The 19,793-nt window shown below is 42.0% G+C and overlaps 1 long non-coding RNA gene across 4 annotated transcripts in view; it reads right to left on the bottom strand.

Moving 5' to 3' along the window:
- Positions 1 to 19,793, bottom strand: part of LOC135184767 (uncharacterized) — a 353,179-nt gene that overhangs the window by 213,290 nt on the left and 120,096 nt on the right. The gene's annotated exons all lie outside the window — the stretch shown is intronic.

Below are 19,793 nucleotides of genomic sequence, written 5' to 3'. Positions count from 1 at the left end.
GAGGCACTTAGTGCCATGGTCTAGTTGACTGGCTAGGGCTGGGTGCTAGGTTGGACTGGATGATCTTGGAGGTCTCTTCCAACCTGGTTGATTCTACGATTCTGTGAAATCAGTTTGCTTAGCCTATCTCCAAGTGCTCACAAACAGCCACAATTGCCTGAGCAAAGCTGCTGTGTCTTTACCTCCAAAGGAGTTAACAGAAGTGGGGCAGACTGACTTCTGCATAAAGGCAAACTCTCGGTCTGAGCAAGCTGCAGGATGGTTTGGCTCCCCTTGTTTCTCAATACTGAAGTGTGCACCCCTGACTGGTGAGGATTTTTAGAGAACAGGTCACACTGTGGAGCTTCCATTCTCAGAATAAAATGTTTTTAAATGGGTGGAGAAATTACCTCGGATGTCACAAAGTTCTTTATTGAGTATCTAGAACTACAGAACAAATGTTGAAAGAAAGAATTAGTAAATGACAAGTGGAAGAAAAAGCAAACATGGTTTTAGCACATCTAGCTGGTGACATTTATTGGATAGGGCTCTTTGAAAAAAATCAAGGACGTGTCTTTGATAAAGATTTACTAGACAAGGAAAATCAAGGACATGGCTTTGATAAAGATTTACTAGACCAGGAAAATCTATTTAACTTAACTATCTCTGTTTAACTAAATGAGAGACAACAATAGCTCATGTTACAAAGTGGCACATCAGGCTCAAAGGCAGTTGTAAAGTTCCCTGAAGGGATGGTCTGGGGTTTTGACTTAAACTTTCTCACTCAGAACCCTGGTACAAAATCCCCCGTGCTAATTCTGTTGATTATGTAAAGTAGAAATACTGTCAATATAGGAACAGGTTGGAATTTCTTTCTGAAGGTAGAAGGAGCAAAAAGAAAAAAAAAGACCTTGAGGCCTGGAGGAAGGAAATGGCACAAGATTTCATAGCAAAGTGCAAGGTCATGCATTTGGGGATTAATAACAAGAATTTCCTCCTTCACATGGGAAGTCATTAGCTGGAAATGTCAAAGGAAGAGCAAGAGCTAGGTGTATTAGTCAATTATAAGATTACTATGAAGCATCTCTGTGAAGCAGCCATGAAAATGTCAAAAGCAATCCTAGAATTTTTCAGGCAAGGTATTTCACAAAGAAATATGGAAGTATTAATGTCATTGGAGCAGGCACTCCTAATATATCATCTGGAATGCTGCATATAATACAGGTCCATCTTGTTTGAGGAAGATGTATTGAATGTCAGGTATATTTCCACTGAATGTTAAACCTGAGCTCTCTGCTAGCAAGCCTGCTTTAGTACTATTGAGAAGTCTCCAGTCAGGCATTGATCACAGAATCACAGACTCAGAATGTTAGGGGCTGGAAAAGGACCCAAAAGAAAGTCCAACTGCCTTGCAGAGTAGGATCACCTACATTAGATCACACACATGCAGGCAAGTCTTGCGTATCTCCAGAGAGGAAGACTGTACAACCCCCCTAAGACCTGATACCAGGTCTTCCTCCTTTTTTCCCGTTAAGGAGATGGTCTGACAGGAGTGGCATTCAGTGCAGTCACCATTCAGAGTGCTGTGTAAAGGGCAACCTGAAACGGGAGGAGTGAAAGACCTCACTGATAATCATTGGATTAAAGAGTTTCTCTTGTAAGAGAAGCCTGAAAGATCCTGGGTCAATTAACCTAGAAAACCTGGTGTTGTGATGGGATGTATTGAATCACAGAATCACAGAACTTTAGAGGCTGGAAGGGACCTCCAGAGATCATTCAAACCAACCCCCCTGCCAAGGCAGCATCACCCAGGGTAGTTCACACAGGAATGCATCCAGGCAGGGTTTGAAAGTCTCCAGAGAAGGAATGTTAGCAAAATATGTTATTTTTCTTTCCTCCTTGATACTTGCAATCTGCCCACAAATCAGCTCATTTGTTCATTCAAAAGAATGAAATCTTTAGCTCAGAAAACAGAATACACTTCAGTACCACCAGGTGAGGGAGGAAAGCAAGTTTTAAATCTGAATGAGATCTTCCTCACAGAATTAGAACTTTCTGCTTCTAAACTCTTCTTTCCACATGTACTGCTGCCTCTCCCATCCCAGCACACAGCCTCAGCATTCAGACACCAGGGTGCCTTGCAGTTTAGAATTTTAAATTTTGCCATTTATAAAGCTTTCAGTTGTACAGCTAACTCAATGAAATAAGGCAAGAGCAGTGTTTTTCACTGGGAGTTACCTATATCACGCTGTTGTAATAGCAGGCATTAAAATGTCACCATTGTTTACTTTACTTAGCATCTTCTTCCACCCTTAAGTCTACTCAAACACTCCCACAAAATAGGTAAATGTGACTGTAAAATGTGAAATGTGTTTTAGGATTTAACTCTGCACACATTATTTGAAAGGAATAACAGCCTTCCACAGAAGGAATTTACAGTGTGTAAGTACAATATTACATTAAAACGTTTGACTTCTGGAAAAAGACCCAACAGCCAAAACATTTGCCAAAACTGGAGAGGTGGATGCTGCCTGGGATCACAGTATCACAGTATCATCAGGGTTGGAAGAGACCTCACAGGTCATCGAGTCCAACCCTTTACCACAGAGCTCAAGGTTAGACCATGGCACCAAGTGCCACGTCCAATCTTGCCTTGAACAGCTCCAGGGACGGCGACTCCACCACCTCCCCAGGCAGCCCATAATGTTAAGTTGGAAGGCTAACCTTCACCCAGATAAATGAGTTGAATATATTTAGTGAGGAATTTAAGTCAAATGGCTTAGTATTTACTAACAGCAGCTGTTAAATTTGAATAATTTGCAGTGCCTTAAATGAAAGTGAGAAGGCTTCAAGTGAGATACTTCTGAACTGTTCTGCTTTAGTATATGTGTGGCACTAATTAATCTCTCAAGACTTTGTTCTTGAGTTCGAATGAGGCATTAAAAAACCTCAGATGAACTGTTACAGAAGCACTTCTTCATTTCCTGCAAAATCCTGAGCAGGAATTGGGAAGAAAATTATTCAGGCCTGCTGACAGTACAAATGGAGGTCAATGCACTAATGGATATTCACAGGTCCCTGTGGCTCTACACCTGAAAATGCAGAATAATTTTTCAGAATAAGAAAATAGCCACACTCCTCAGATGCCTCACTTTGGGAAGGGACTGGGATGACTACATAATGCTGAATGGGAAATTAATAGTGTTTTCCACATGGGCTTTATACTTGCTGAGGAAAAGGAGGGTCATCGACTTCCATTTCAGGCCCCAGATAAACTTCTGTTGTTAGGCATGGTTGCTCTTCTAGGAAATTATAGCACACGAGCTTTAAGGAGTAGCAATCACAACTGTAATTCACAACATATTAATAGAATCATAGAATGGTTTAGGTTGAAAGAGTCCTCAAAGTTCCAGCCCCTGACGGTTGATTGGCCAAGTGGGCAGAATAACAGAATTTCACAGGCATTTATGGAAGAATAAGTTGGGAAAGGAACGAGATCCTCTGAAACAGGAGGATTCTGCAGAGAAACATACCCTGTAGTGACATAACATTTGGTGTCTATGTTCACATTTCCTCATAGAATCATAGAATCAACCAGGTTGGAAGAGACCTCCAAGATCATCCAGTCCAACCCATCCCCCAGCCCTATCCAGTCAACTAGGCCATGGCACTAAGTGCCTCATCCAGTCTTCTCTTGAAGACCTCCAGGGACGGTGCCTCCACCACCTCCCTGGGCAGCCCATTCCAATGGCAAATCACTCTCTCTGGGAAGAACTTCCTCCTATGCATAAGGACATGAAATGCCCACACAAGTGCAGGTTGCCCCCCCACCAGACTTGGAAGCTCTCATAGTTTGAAATGAAGCTTTAGATGTAAACAGAATTTTCTAGAGATCTCAGACAAGTTTGAGAGGGGTAGACTCCGACTCCACAGAGTTCACATTATAATAAGATAAATCCATCTCATTCAGTTGGTCTGAAGAAAAGGTTTATGTACTCTGAAATAGCTTATATTTTGTGGAACAAATTACGATATCATCTCACTTCTCCACTGGGCTTCAGGTTGTGCTTTCCTCCCTCTGACCTTGCAGCTTCTCTCTTTTCTGGATTCCATAAGATACAGGGAGGGGTGAAGGAGCATGTGTGGTGCTAGCTGTTGCAGGCCCTTTGTCCCCAGGAGGGGATAAAGGAGATGAACTAACATACAGGGGGTCCTGTGCTGTTGTCAAGCTGTATATATATGTGTAAATATACTTTGTACATTTTTATTGCCTTTGCTATTATTACACTTAGTTTCTTTTGTAAATACAATTCCATTTTTCTTCCAAATTCTGAGTGTAGTGAAATTGCTCTTTGGGGGTCAGATTTCCAGAGAATGTTATTGGGGGGCTAGGGGCGGGGGGGAAGAGTCCAAACCAACCCTTAGAAGCTTGGTTGGGTCAGCTGTCACCAACGTTGCCTGAAGAAAGTGATTACACATACAAGAACTGTTTTAACTGAACAACTGCACTCTACAGCAGTGCAGATACAACAGACTGGATAGATGGGCACACCGAGGAAATGCAGGAGCCTGTGACTTAGGTGAGCAATCACAATCCAAACAGCCCGAGTAAACAGCTCATAAAACCTGTGCAGACTGAAAGTTCTCAGCACAAACTCCTCTGCAGAGGTGTGAGAATTAAGTGCTAAGTGTATATCCCTGGGTCACCAGCAGGAACACTACAGCCTGCAGATCACAGGATCACAAATCCCAGGCTCACAGGAGGTAAGGGGTTGGAAGGGACCCAAAGAGCTTGTCCAGTCCAACCCCCCTGCCACAGCAGGACCATCCAAGCTAGCTCAGGGCACATAGGAACACATGCAGACAGGCCTGGAGTTTTAACAAGTTCAAGTGCCAGGTTCTGCACTTCGGCCATGACAACACCGTGCAGCACTACAGGCTGGAGACAGAGTGGCTGGAGAGCAGCCAGGAAGAGAGGGACCTGGGGTACTAGTCGACAGCAGCTGAACATGAGCAGTGTGCCCAGGTGGCCCACTAATAGAAGAGTGAAGTTAGATTATTTAACTTCCCCATCTATTGTCTTCTTTCAAATTCAAGAAGGATTGAGGGCTGTACTAAGCATTTTACATTGTGTAACTAGCTTTAGAATTTGCTATGGGAATATTTGATGGAAAGGGCTAAGAATACTTTCAATTGTTCTATTGTAAGAGCATGGAAAGTTAGGCAGAATCTTCACAAATACTGTTTATTTGGAGTCTAACTTAAATAGCTCACCTGACAGACTTTTAAAGACTCTCAAAAAGGTGAGGTGTTAATAGATTTGATCAAATCACTGCAAATATTCATTATTCTGGTGGTGCAATTCCCTGGTATTTGTTTCTGGAGAATTATTTCTGCTACAGTTTATAGAAAAAGCTGCAGAGGAGCAAAAGTAACACAACATTATGAAGGAGGCTTTGGAATGGGCTGCCCAGGGAGGTGATTGAGTCACCAACCCTGGATGTGTTTAAAGGTCATTTGGATGTGGTGCTTGGGAAAATGGTTTAGGGATGAAACTTGCAGAGTAGGCTTAGTGGTTGGACTTGGTGATCCCAAGGGTCACTTTCAACCTGAACATTTCTGTGCTTGACTACTGTTTGCTGCTGGGTTTGTGTGGTTTGTTGCTTCTGGGCATGGAGATAGAGGTGCCTCTCTGCTATGGTCTCTGCCATCAGGTTATTATAATCATGTATTTTAAAATGATATATTTTTAAAGTTTGCTATTTAATACTTTTAAAATCACACAGATGTCTGATTACTATGGAATGGTAGTTGGCAATGAGAATTTGGTATACTCTTGCTATTCTTCCACCACCTTGCTCATATTCTTAGGTGTTTGCAATGTCTTTCAGTTCTTGGTCTCACCTGGAGTTAAATATTGGTATAGAGGTAGATATGGTGTAGCTACTGCAACTCCTGCAACAGACACTGCAGCTATGTCAGTGCCCAGGAGAAGCACTGCAGCTACTCACACACCAGTGATGGGTGATGGGTCTGGCTAGGGACTCAGCCAGTGCCAGTATCAGTTGCCACTACAGAAGTTAAACACAGACAATAGCTTATTTCAGACAGCTTGACTGTCTTTGTCAAAATTACTGTTACAATATTTGCTGTGCAAAACAAGGAGGCTCTCTTTTTGAAGTGTACTCTTAACAGTTAATTTCTCTTGAGCTCAGGTAAGTTTCATCTAACCACTTTGGCAGATTCCTGTTAAATGTCATAGATAATTACATAAGACTTGTAAAAATTTATAATCATCATACTTTGGGATGCTTTCAAGATTCTGGAGAAGCTCTCGAGCAGCACTAGTCTGCTATTCAGCTTTCCTGTTAAGCAGCCAGCTGCCTTGAAATTCAATTGAAGAAAAAAAATAACAGAAGTAAAAGTTTTTCATTCATTTTCCAAGTAATCAGTTTAAACTTGAACAAAAATACTGAATTGACTGCGAAGAAATGTGGTAATAAAATATGGTAATTTAGCATGGCCTGGAATTGAGGTTGGCTTTCTTAAATAACATAGTGCAGAGTTTTGGGTTGAGAATAGGTTATTTAGTTTTACTTTCCTTCTGCAGGATTGAGGAAATGGTATCTGATCATTAAGAGAAAAATACTGTTCCAAAAAATGACCAACACTGTGAGCGCTGTCATCATAGTGATAGCTTCCAATGGCTGTTTTACCAACCAGTTATCCCATATTTTTAACCTGTCCAAAATGATCACAGAGTCACAGAAACATTCAGGTTGGAAAAGACCCTTAGGATCATCAAATCCAACTGCTCCACAAAGTTTACTCTAAACCATATCCCAAAGCACCACAGCTAAATGACTTTTAAATGCATCCACAGTTGGTGACTCAGTCACCTCCATGGATAGACCATTCCAATGCCTGACCACTCTTGCTGGGAATGGGTTTTTTCCTAATATCTAGTCTAAGCCTATCCTGTTGCAGCTTGAGGCCATTCCCTCTTGTTCTATCACTATTTGGCTAGCTCCTCTGGTCTCATCTGACACATGGATAATAAGCTATGTATATGAATCCCATATACATGGCTGAATAAAGGGTGATCAGATCATAGAATTACAGAATCATAAAATCAACCACATTGGAAGAGACCTCCAAGATCATCCAGTCCAACCTAGCACCCAGCCCTATCCAGTCAACTAGACCATGGCACTGAGTGCCTCATCCAGGCTTTGCTTGAATACCTCCAGGGATGGTGACTCCACCACCTCCCTGGGCAGCCCATTCCAATGCCATTCACTCTCTCTGGGAAGAACTTCCTCCTAACATCCAACCTAGACCTGCCCTGGCACAACTTGAGACTGTGTCCCCTTCTACTGTTGCTTGTTGCCTGAGAGAAGAGACCAACCCCACCTGGCTACAATCTCCGTTCAGATAACATTTTAATAGAAGTGTAAAGTTAAATGTAAAAAAAAAGAGCTGCACAAAAGTTTAAGCATTGCTCTAGAAAGCAAAAAAAAAAAAAATTATTTTGTCTCATATTAGGTAATCAGTTTCCAAAAGACTACTAGTATCAGAACAGTGCAAACAAAAACCACAGTAAAAATGGAGCAAATACACTATTTGGAGAATGAGTATTGCAAAGTCATTATCTGATTGAGATTAAAACAGAATTTCTATCAACATCCAAGTTTGTGATGCTTACTTAAAAATTATATCACTAATGCTGTAGATATTAGTCTGGAGAAGAGAAGACTGAGAGGGGATCTGATCAATGTCTATAAATATCTGAGGGGTGGGTGTCAAGTGAATGGGGTCAATCTCTTTTCAGTGGTCAGCAGCAGTAAGACAAGGAGCAATGGATACAAACTGGAACATAGGAGGTTTCACCTCAACGTGAGAAGAAACTTCTCCATAATGAGAATGACAGAGCACTGGAACAGGCTGCCAAGAGAGGTTGTGGAGTCTTCTCTGAAGACTTTCAAATCCCACCTGGATGCATTGCAGTGTGGACTGCCCTAGGTGATTCTGCTATGGAAAGGGGTTGGATTTGATGATCTCTGGAGGTTCCTTCCAATCTCTAAGGTTCTGTGATTCTATGATATGCTAAAAACTTCAGGAAGGACATCTTTTGGATAGTATCCAGCGTGAACAGCATCCTAATTTTTGAGAGAAGCAATAGCCAAATGTCCTTTTCTTCAGTTCTGTCTCCATCTCATTTCCCATTCTTCAATAAATTTATAAAGAATCTGTATTTTCACACTTTTTATGTTGTGCCAAACTTAAAATGGCCTTTAAAGTGACCAAACAGAAAAATCTCCTAAAAGAACATAAAGCTAACAATGCACTTGGGAGTGCTTTGTCTTCACCCTTCCTCCTTCTCCAGTTGATCTCTTGGTGGTCTGGTGTACACTTTGTAAATGCCTTATGTTAGAGAACACTGAGAATGTGCGGCTGTTTGAGCTAGATTTCCAGCTCAGACATAAAAATACTCAGAACAGAGAAACTCAGAAGTAGAAGCTCTGAGTGGAAAGGTGAACATTCTAGGGATAGGCCATATAATGGCCACAATGGCTAAGTTTCTATCATTTCATTGGAGCATCAAGAGCTTTATGTCTGGAAGCACAGCTTCTACCCTCCCTTTGCTGCTTCTGCTGCACCCACTGCTGTCTCACATCCGCTGTGTTGCTTTGCTACCACTTGACTCCTTCCCCATCTTTCTTAAGGTTATACTATTTCTGTAGCAGTTTATTCTCCTTATACTGTTACATTTAAACTATAAGAAATACAATTTCTTTTTTCCCTGACTTTCCAAAATTCCATGTTGTAGTGAGTTTATTCTACAGGGAGAGGGATCCACCCTATCCTGGGACAGAACCTATGCAGCTCTCAGCATGTAGTTTTCCACACTATCTTGTCTACTATGAAAATGGCACTTTAAAAGTCAGTTCTGGAAAGGAAAACAGTATAACAGGTGATACTTCCAATTTTCATGTAGTGGCAGGGGTAAACAAAGCTTTTTTTGACACAGAGAAGTCTTTAACTCAAATGTGTCATGGCTTAGATCTCTTCACAAACAGCCTTGGATTGCATTAATTTTGTATGAGAAACTGTAGTTCTCAGTAAGGTGTTTTTTAATTGGAGCAGTCTCCATAGCCACACAGTGAAAGACCTCAGGGGCAAGACTAAGCCCAGTCTGGGAGATTACTGGAGAAAAAATTTCTGACTTTAGAGCAAAGAGACCTATCCTGACTGCAGGCCAGGATTTTCTTCAGCTATTCAGCACACAAAGCTGCTGTGTAATAGGGGCTGCACTGCAATCTGCTGAGTGCTCAAAGGTAAGGCATGTAACCAGAGCTGAGAGCAAGCTCAGAAACAGATCAGACATCTCAACCCCTTGTTGGAGTAATCATAGAACCATAAAATCAGTCAGAGTCAGAAGGACCACAAGGATCACCTAGTTCCAAGCCCCCTGCCACAGGCAGGGACACCTCACATCACGTCAGGCTGTCTAGAGCCTCATCCAGCCTGGCTTTAAAACACCTCCAGGGATGAGTCTTCCACCACCTCTCTGGGCAACCCATTCCAGGGTCTAACCTCTCTCGTGGTGAAGAACTTCTTCCTAACATCCAGTCTGAATCTACCCACTTCTACTTTTGCTCCATTCCCCCAGTCCTATCACTACCTAACATCCTAAAAAGTCCCTCCCCAGCTTTATTGTAGCCCTGTTAAGATACCAAAGGGCCACAATAAGGTCACCTTACAGCCTTCTCCTCTCCAGAATGAATAGCCCCAACTCCCTCAGTCTGTCCTCATAGGAGAAGTGCTCCCTCCCTCTGATCATCCTCATAGCTCTCTGCTGCTGCCTCCTAAAACGATCCTGAGGTATGTGTTGGAATGTTCTACCATTACTCACTTCAGCTACATGTGCAATACTCTTTCATCCATGCTTCTATGTTTGTTTGCCTCAATCATTGACATGCCAAGCTGCTATGCAATGATGCATGCAGCAGGTGTGCTCCTTTTCTATGAAGTACTTTGGGTTGAATTCCAAGGGGTTGTCAACTTCTAAATCCTTAAAACACTAGGTTAGACTCAGTTCCTACTTCTGTTTCACTATGATGCCTGCCTCCAGAAATACAATCAGGTACAGAAATGGATTTTCTGGTTTGATAATAATGACATCTGGTATAGAACACAAAACAGTGCAAATGAAAAGCAGAGTCAAAATGGGAGTCTAGGGGGGCCTGAGCTGGTTTAGATAACCTTACTGGCTGCACTATGTTTTTGTAGTCCCAAGGACTGGTTCTCTTCACCTGCTGTTCTTTTTTCACCTTTAGATATAGGATGCAGCTATTCTATGATTTAGTCTTAATATTATGGTGGTATTTTGCCTGATTTTGATAATCATGAAATCACAGAACTTTAGATGCTGGAAGGAACCTCCAGAGATCACTGAGTCCAACCCCACTGTCAAGGCAGGATCACCTATGGTAGTTCATTGAGGAATACATCCAGGTGGGTTTTGAAAGTCTCCAGAGAAGGAGACTCCACAACCTCTCTGGGCAGCCTGTTCCAGTGCTCTGTCACCCTCACTGTAAAGAAGTTTCTCCTCATGTTGAGGTGAAACCTTCTATGTTCCAGTTTATATCCATGGCTCCTTGTCTTATTGCTGCTGACCAGTGAAAAGGGACTGGCCTCATGCACTTGACACCCACCCCTCAGATAGGGGTAATAAGAAGTGCTACAACATTTGAACCTCTGTTACAGGAGGAAACAGCTAGCAATGTGTTTTTTCCCAGGAGAAAAGTTTGCTTTAGAAAATCTTTTACTCTGACTAACAAAAGGTCTACTGAAAAGAATTCTAAATGCCCTGCTAGGTCTAGCAGAGAAAGGAGGATCTCTGAACACCTCCCTGTGTACTTTTGTTTCGTGCCCTTGATATACCAGGCAACCTACTCCTCATACTTTACCAGCTTATTTAGAGAGGCATAACATATCAGCAAGCAAATGCAGCATCCTCCATAGCCTGATGTGCAGTCACAGGCAACTTGCAATCACACTGTGACACTTTCTTGTATGATATTATGCTACATAACTACGAACATACTCCCTGATGTTGTCTACAGGGGAACTACACTTCTCTTTGAATGTCTGCTGACAACAAAAATATTGAATGGAAGTATAAAGCACTCACTGCTGCAGCTTGGAGCTAGTCAAACAAATCAAATGCAAATTGAGTATTTCTTGTAATTATCCACCCTCTCAATATTCAGATGTGTATGTGTCGGGAGTGTGTGTGTACCGGGGGGGGGGGATGGATTCATTTAGATGAATGCTTTTCCTTTTTTAAACAACCAGAATGTTCTTCTTCCTGAAGTAATCTCCCAAGTCACTTAAGTGCTGTTAAAATAGAGATGTCAAAAACTTCTGACAGTTTCATTTTCAATAAATATATTACCCTCTCCTTGAACCTTTGACTTTCCACCTCGTTATGGAAAATATGATGTTGTTTGGTATTGTGCTAAGGGCAGCTCTGCAGCAGTATAAGAGGATTAAAGATTTCTACAAATCATCATCTCCTGCTCCTCTGCCCTTGTGAGGCTGCATCTGGAGTACTGTGTCCAGTTCTGGGCCCCTGAGTTCAAGAGGGACATAGAACTGCTTCAGAGAGTCCACTGCAGAGCCACAAAGATGATTAAAGGAATGGAACATCTCTCTTACAAGGAGATACTGATGAAGCTGGGTCTCTTCAGCTTGGAGAAGAGGAGACTAAGATGTGACTTCATCACTGCTTATGAATATGTAAAGGGTGAGTGCCAGGAGGATGGAGCCAGGCTCTGCTTAATGATGCCCAGTGACAGGACAAGGGACCATGGGTGGAAGTTGAGGCATGTTTCATGTAAACTTAAGGAAGATTTTTTCCCTGTGAGGGTGACAGAACCCTGGAAAAGCAGCCCAGGAGGGTTGTTCAGTCTTCCTCTCTGGAGATATTCAAGACCTGCCTGGATGGGTTCTGTGTGATCTAGTCTAGGTGATCCTGCTCTGGCAGGGGGGTTGGACTGGATGAGCTTTCGAGGTCCATTCCAGGCCCTGACATTCTGTGATTCTGTGATCGTGCCTACAACTGACTTCTAACCCGTTCAGAAGAACCCAGAGAAAACTAGATGCTGCATTCATCTTTTAATGTAACAAGACAGCCCTCTGCCATGATTTGACTGTGGGCACTTTGCTTGTCAATAGCCACTCATAGCTGGGACAGTAATTCAACACTAGAGAGAGCAGAAAGCAACGGTGGGCAGAAGGTACAGGCAAAAGGATAAAACATGACTCTTCCACTTGAAAAACCTAGGACTGAAGGTAGTTGGATCGCTTAGATAAGAAGCTACAAACCATAAACAGGTACATTCTTCTGCTCCCTGACAATACTTTGCTGCTAGAAGATTGTATTTTGTCAAAATGTGCTAATTGTAAAGGAAAAACAAGCAGTGAGGAAAAAAAACCACTAACATCTCTCCTTTTACATAGGAATTCCACCATGTCATTTTCATAAGACTGAGATAATTAATTGCACTTGTATCAATCAGATCTTTTGCAGTGGACTGTAGTTTAAAATTAATATCATATTTTAGCATACTGGAAAAGGCATGACAAAATGAAAGGATTTTATTGGAACAATGTGCTGTGATGCCAGTACAAAACTTCAACATCAGCATTATTTCACTGTTAGTGTTTTTAAATCACACATCACAGAGTCACAGAATGTTAGGGGTTGGAAGGAACCTTAAAAGATCTTGTCCAACCTCACTGCTAGAACAGAACCACCTAGAGCAGGTCACACAGGAAAGCATCCAGGCAGGTTTTGAATGTCTCTAGAGAAGGGCACATCACAATCATAGAATCATAGAATCATAGAATCAACCAGGTTGGAAGAGACCTCCAAGATCATCCAGTCCAACCTAGCACCCTGCCCTATCCAATCAACTAGACCATGGCACTAAGTGCCTCAGCCAGGCTTTTCTTGAAGACTCCCAGGGACGGTGCCTCCACCGCCTCCCTGGGCAGCCCATTCCAATGCCAATCACTCTCTCTGTGAAGAACTTCTTCCTAATATCCAGCCTATACCTACCCTGGCACAACTTGAGACTGTGTCCCCTTGTTCTATTGCTGGTTACCTGTCCCAGTGCTCTGATATTCTTACAGTGAAAAAGTTTTTGTTTATGTTCATGTGGAACCTCCTTTGCTCCAGCTTGCACCCATTTTCCCTTGTCCTATCACTGGACATCACTGACAAGAGCCTGGCTTTGTCTTGCATGTAGGCTCCTTTCCAACTGATACACCTTATGAGACTGGACACTGCAAGTCATAGGTTTAGCAACTAAAAGGAATAACTATCTTGAATCTTGTTTAGAAACATCAGCCTCAACACAGTGGCAGAACCCAAATCTCCATAAAATGTTGCATTTGATACTCTCAACTGAGTGACCCAGGTGGGTAGCATATGAGTGAATATCATTCAGCTTTATATGAAAATGACACAAGATTTAAAATTGCTTACAGCCTGTAGCAGTTTAAGAGCTAAGGCTCTATTTTGGTTCTAAATAAGAAACAAGAGAGAGTAACTCTCTGGACATTCTTTTGAATACAAAGCAAATGAGCAAGGCACTGGTTGTAAAAAGAATAATAACGTTAAAGTCTCTATCCTTCAATGGTTTGTTAATGGGTATAAAAAGCCAACGTATACACAATTTCTCTCTTTTTGTTCCCTTTGCCTTCTGCCTTCCACCTCCTCTACTACTCCTCTGTGCTCCTCTGGAGGTGTTCAAGAAAAGACTGAATGGGGCACTTGGTGCCACGGTCTAGTTGACTGGATAGGGCTGGGGCTAGGTTGGACTGGATGATCTTGGAGGTCTCTTCCAACCTAATTGATTCTATGATACAAATAAACTAAAACCAACAACAATAATAATAGCAGTAGTAGTAAAAAGATGCTGCTTTGGGCAGTGTGCCTTTACAAGCACCAACATTTCTTTCCAAGGCAGCTGCTGTTACACTTCAACCCTAGCCTGCAAAGGACAGCACTGCTAGCATCCTTTCTTCCACTGTGTGAGAAAAGACTGATGGCCTTTAATTTATGGCATGCACACAAGCCTGAGTTTCCCTAACCTTCCAAATCACGCCTCATAAATATTACCAAATCATCCATCATAAACATTACCAAATGAAGGAAAGGGAAACAAATAATTTTGACAAAAATTAAGCCACAAAACATTTGTTTAAAATCATTCACAGTTTTTTTCCCATGTAGCTAACTGAGTGTGCTAGTTTGAAGCAGGCTAGAATGTTTTGGTGAGAGAAAGTAGATAATTGGCTATGAAAGGAAAACATGGTTGTGTCTCTTCTCTCACAGTCCCACTGAGAAGTATGGGAACAAGGAGTAAACATTAGATAACATTCTCCATTTTGTCTCACTCTGCTTTTGCCTTCAGACCGAGCCACATCTCCTTAACCTCACTGCCACTAACCTTGCTCCTTAACCTCTTGGCTGCACCTCTATTCTTCCTGAGAACTGGGATAAGGTTGAGAGGGGCAGGGAGAGGTTCAGGGGTGGTTAAGAGCCCCTCCTGGGAACTCAGGTTTCTGGGAGGGGAGTTGTGCTTCTGTATTACTTTTCCTTTGTATATTTCTGTATATAGCTGTATATATTGTAAATAGCTGCTTGTATATTGTGCTGCTGTAAATAAATTGCTTCATTTATATTCCCAGAGCCCGTCTGAGTTAGCTGGGGCATTTCTAAAAGTGTGGGGGGGCAGGATAATAGCCAAACCACCACACTGAGCTTGAACCAGCAGGCTAGACTCCTCCATACAGAAAGCACAGATTAGCAGCCACTAGAGTCTCTGATGCCTTAGTGTTTCTCCAGGACCATTAAAGTTGTTTTTACGTATGGATGAACCTAACGTGATGGCATTTTAACAATGCCAATTCCAATGACAGCATGTCTGAAAAGACACTTGATGAGAACATAAGGATTCGTCACCACTGTGCTGGCAGGGTTAGGATTATTACTGGAGCTGTCAGTAAAACTTCAAAGATCTTCTTTCTTTCAAAAGCTTGTCATAGTAGCCTCTCTCCTTTTACTACTTCTTTTTCTTTGTTTAATTGCAAAAGCCTTTTCTGCACTAAGATTGTCTTAATAAATCTATTCTCAAATAAAAAGTGAGTAGTGATTTTCAATTTTGGCTGGGACTCAGACTCTCATCAGCTTTGTCCTGTGTTTGAAAACAGCCAGAAATCTGTAGCCTGGACTGAGGTATGTGAATCTTGGTACCATCATCTGTTTTACAGTGTTATGGAGGTGCAGAGACTTAAGAAAAGCTAAGAAAAAAAAAAATGTGGAGTAACTGAGACCAGAAGAATGAAGTATTAAAAAAATAAAAGCATGACATTTAAAGGTCTGATTCTTATGGTTTCCTAGTGTTAGTCTTTAGTGCCTGAATTTGAAGAGCAAACTGAAGGACACAAAGGAGAAGTTGCATTGAGGGTGATGGTCTTGATGTCTGAGACTGCAGCAAGATGCAGATGTTGGGAGGCTAATTCAGATGCCTGATTTTCTAAGTAGTTTTTTTCTCTTATCCCTTTGTTGATGATATATATATGCCTGTTTCTCAAAGATAACCTCTTATAATTTCCCACGAGAGACATTTCTTAGGTTCCCTATTTAACTGGAACACGAGTGGTGCCAAGCTTTTTCACTTTATTCATACTTACATCCCTTACAAAGAAATCATAGGCAGCAGTATCTTAAGAGTTCAAAGAATGTTTGCCCTTTGTGTTTGGAAGACAGGGAAGCTGTCTCCTAAAGCAAGAATGTCTTTCTTAGAAGCCTTAGAAGATGTTTTACTTGCCATGAAACAACTTTAATGAAAGAGGAAAAAACCAGAAAATCAATAGGCATGGATATGCAAGCAAAATGTTAGGTAACTGCTCTTGGAGCTGGCCGAGTTACCAGTCTGGTTAAGGAGATTCTTCAAGGGTCACAATAGTTTTCCACAGCTTAGATGGCAGAGGGACAGAGTAGAGGAGAGACAGAAAAGAATCACAGAATCATAGAATTGTACCTCAAGGGTCATCTGGTTCCAACTGCTCTGCCATGGGCAGCGATATCTCTCACTAGATCAGGCTGCCCAGAGCCCCATCCAGTCTGGCCTTAAATAAAGCCAGGCTCTGCTTGGTGATGCCCAGTGACAGAAGAAGGGGCAATGGATGGAAGTTGAGGCATAGGAAGTTCCATGGAAACACGAGGAGGAATTTTTTCACTGTGAGGGGGACAGAACACTGGAACAGTCTGCCCTGCCCAAGGGGGTTGTGGACTCTCCCTCTCTGGAGATATCTGACACCTGCCTGGATGCATTCCTGTGTGATCTGGTTTAGGTGATTCTACTCTGGCAGGGGGGTTGGACTGGATGAATTATCAAGGTCTCTTCCAGCCCCTGACATTCTGTGATTCTCTGAACTACAAAGATTGCACTTTCCAGTATACCTCCTGGACACTCTGAACCTCTAAAGGTCTGTAACTTTGTGGTTTCTCAAAGGCATAAGCCTCAACATACCACATAAATAAACACAGAAATACACTGGCTGAACTACAGGGGTTTTGTTCTCTTTACAGAGCCAGTGCTGAAATATGTAAATCTTAATCAGCAAAAGCAAGCATCTCAATAAAGGTATTTCATTCATCTGATAATAAGTTTAAAAGCACTCTGTAACTTAAAGGGTTTCTTTTTGGTTTCTTTGATGAAAAAGAAGCAGCAATTACAAGGCAGCCACAATTCAGAGAAGTTAGAATTCTCTGTTTGAATTACAGAATTTAATTAATATTTAATTATTAGCTCGATGTAGACATAAATGAACTGGTTCAACAACAACACATTGGCAGCACTGACATGCATCTGTTGGTTTTAATGTTTGAAACTCAGACTGTGTGCCTGCATATAAAATAAGATAAATAGAGTTATTGTTTACCTTGTATGTTGTCTTCATCGCTCTGAGCACAACATAAAGCAGCCTTTGCTCAGATATGTCTTTGTTTTAAGAAGATGAAAGTATCAGATTTGCCTATATTTCACTGTCCTATATATATATAAAGGAATTATAATTTCATTCCTTTTATTTATGAATTAATAATTTGATAGGAAGATCATTCTTCCATTGGATCTTTTCTTTTTTTCCCCTCCCCAAATCAAAAGAAAGACTTTCTAGCAATAGAAGGGAAATAAAATTGAGTATAGACTCAGTGTTTAGAATGCTCTGCTATTGTGAAGGGTTGAAATACAGATTTTCAAAGCACTCAGGGGATGACTTTCAGTAATGGATCATTTTGCTAACAATTAACTTAGTCATTAAAAATTTAGAAACATGTCTAATTGTATTCGTGAACATATCTAACACTTATTAATTAAATTTCTCACTTGAGAAAAAAAAACCTATTCAAGTATGAGCTTAAGTGTTTTCTTACATACTTACATCTCTCTGCAGTCATTGAAATGTAAGCAGGTGCTTTTAGAACCAGAAATATTATCTTGGCTAGTGAAAATTACTTTTTAAAAGAGTCATATGAAAATAATTAGCATATTCAAGGTTAAGCATCTCTAAAAATATGAGAAGTTTAACAAGGAGAGAAGGTCTGTGGAACTCATTCTGACTTACACGTCATGACTATGCCTGTGGAACTCATTCTGACTTATACATCATGACTATGCTGTACATCAGAACGTTACAGGATCACAGGATGTTAGGCGTTGGAAGGGATCCAGAGGTCTTGAGTCCAATCCCCCTACCAGAGCAGGACTATAGAATCTAGTGCAGGTTGCACAGGAATGCATCCAGACAGGTCTTGAAAGTCTCCAGAGAAGGAGACTCCACAACCTCTCTAGGGAGCCTGTTCCAGTGCTCTATGACCTGAAATATTTCATCTAGTTCTGTGCTTACCAGTTCAATAAGGTCCAATGGAGGACTACAAGGACGATTAAGGGGCTGAAGCACTGCCTGATGAGGAAAAAAAGCACAAACCAACCCCTCCAAATAAACAAACAACCCAAAACAAGAGCAAGCTGAAAAATGTTTGGGAAGGACTTCAAAACTTAATAAACTAATGACATCGCTGCCATGCTCCAGCAATCTAATTGGATCAAAACAGCATTCACAATCAGGATGCTTGAACAGACTTGGAGCTTTCCTTTTACTAGCTGGATTCTGTGCATAAAGTACTTGGCTAAGCCTAGAGGATGAAATGGGAATGGAAATATGATTAATGACAAACATCATAAAGCCCACCAGGTCTCCTAGCATTTAATACTGACAATATGATGTTCAGTCAAAATCTATAATACTGAGGAATGATCCAACAGGTTTTTTTGCATTTACTTGATGAGAACTGAGAAAAAGAATTATTAGGGGACAATTGAATTCAGTCTGTTACTTTAAAATATATTCCTGTTTGACACAGGGCATACTTGCTGCACTTTAAAGTGTTTTGGCAAAGCTTTGTAATAAGCAAGACTCTCAGTCTGCATCTGAGCTGGCAGAAGTACATCATTTATAAAACCCAGCAGAGCAATGTCTGTTGTGTGACAGGATATCTTAGTAGTAACTTAGGAACACTACTGTATTTCATCTCTGGCATTCTAAGCTTTTCATTTGGACAACAAACTGCTAGGATGGAAATTGGATCTTCTGTATTTTGTTCCTCACTCTGTATCCTGGGATGTATCAAGAGAAGTATGGTCAGCAGGGCAAGGGAAGGGATTTTCCCCACTTATTCTACTCGCACCAGATTCCACCTGGTGTACTATCTACAGTTTTGGAGCCCTCAACACAAGAAGGACATGGAACTGTTGGAGCGAGTCCAGAGGAGGCCATGAAGATGATCAGAGGGCTGCAGCAGCTCTCCTATGAGGACAGGGTACAAGAGTTGGGGCTCTACAGCCTAAAGAAGAGAAGGCTTCAAGAAGATCTTGTAGTGGCCTTCCAGTAGGGGCCTCCAGCAGGGCTGGGGAAGGACTATTTGCAGTCTTATAATGACAGGATGAGGAGAAATGGGTTTAAACTGGCAGAGGGGAGACTTAAACTAGATACTAGGAAGAACTTTCCAGTGAGGGTGGTGAGACACTGGCACAGGTTGCCCAGGGAGGTTGTGGCTTCTCCCTCCCTGGAGGTGTTCAAGGCCAGGTGGGATGAGGCCTTGAGCAACCTGTTCTAGTGGGAGGTGTCCCTGCACACAGCGCTCCAGGTGGGGTGTCAGGAGAGCAGAGTAAAGGAGCAGAATCCCCTCCTCTGCCCTGCTGGCAATGCTGCTCCTGCTGCAGCCCAGCACAGGGTTGCTGTCTGGGCTGCACTCACACTGCAGACTCATGTTGAGCTTTTCTTCAACCCAGACCCCCTGACCCTTTTCCTCAGCCCTGCTCTCAGCCATTCCCCACCCAGCCTGGAGTTGTGCTTGGGATTGCGCCGACCCAGGTGCAGAACTTTACACTTGGCCTTGTTGAATTTCATGAAGCTGGTCTGGGCCCATCTCTCCAGGCTGTCCAAGTCCCTCTGGATGACATCCCTGCCCTCTAGCAAGTAGAATGTGCCACACAGCATGGTGTCATCAGAAGCTGGGCATGAGCACAGGCAAATGGCATCCTGGGCTGCATCAAAAGAAGTGTGGTCAGCAGATTGAGAAAGGTGATTCTGCCACTCTGCTCTGGGGAGACCTCTCCTAGGGTACTGTATCCAGCTCTGGGTTTCTCAACATAAGAAGGACATGGACC

The sequence above is a fragment of the Pogoniulus pusillus genome, chromosome 21 (assembly GCF_015220805.1).
Source record: "Pogoniulus pusillus isolate bPogPus1 chromosome 21, bPogPus1.pri, whole genome shotgun sequence".
Lineage (NCBI taxonomy): Eukaryota > Metazoa > Chordata > Aves > Piciformes > Lybiidae > Pogoniulus > Pogoniulus pusillus.
The sequence above is the reverse complement of the archived record's forward strand: the minus strand, read 5'-3'. Positions and strand labels throughout refer to the sequence as shown.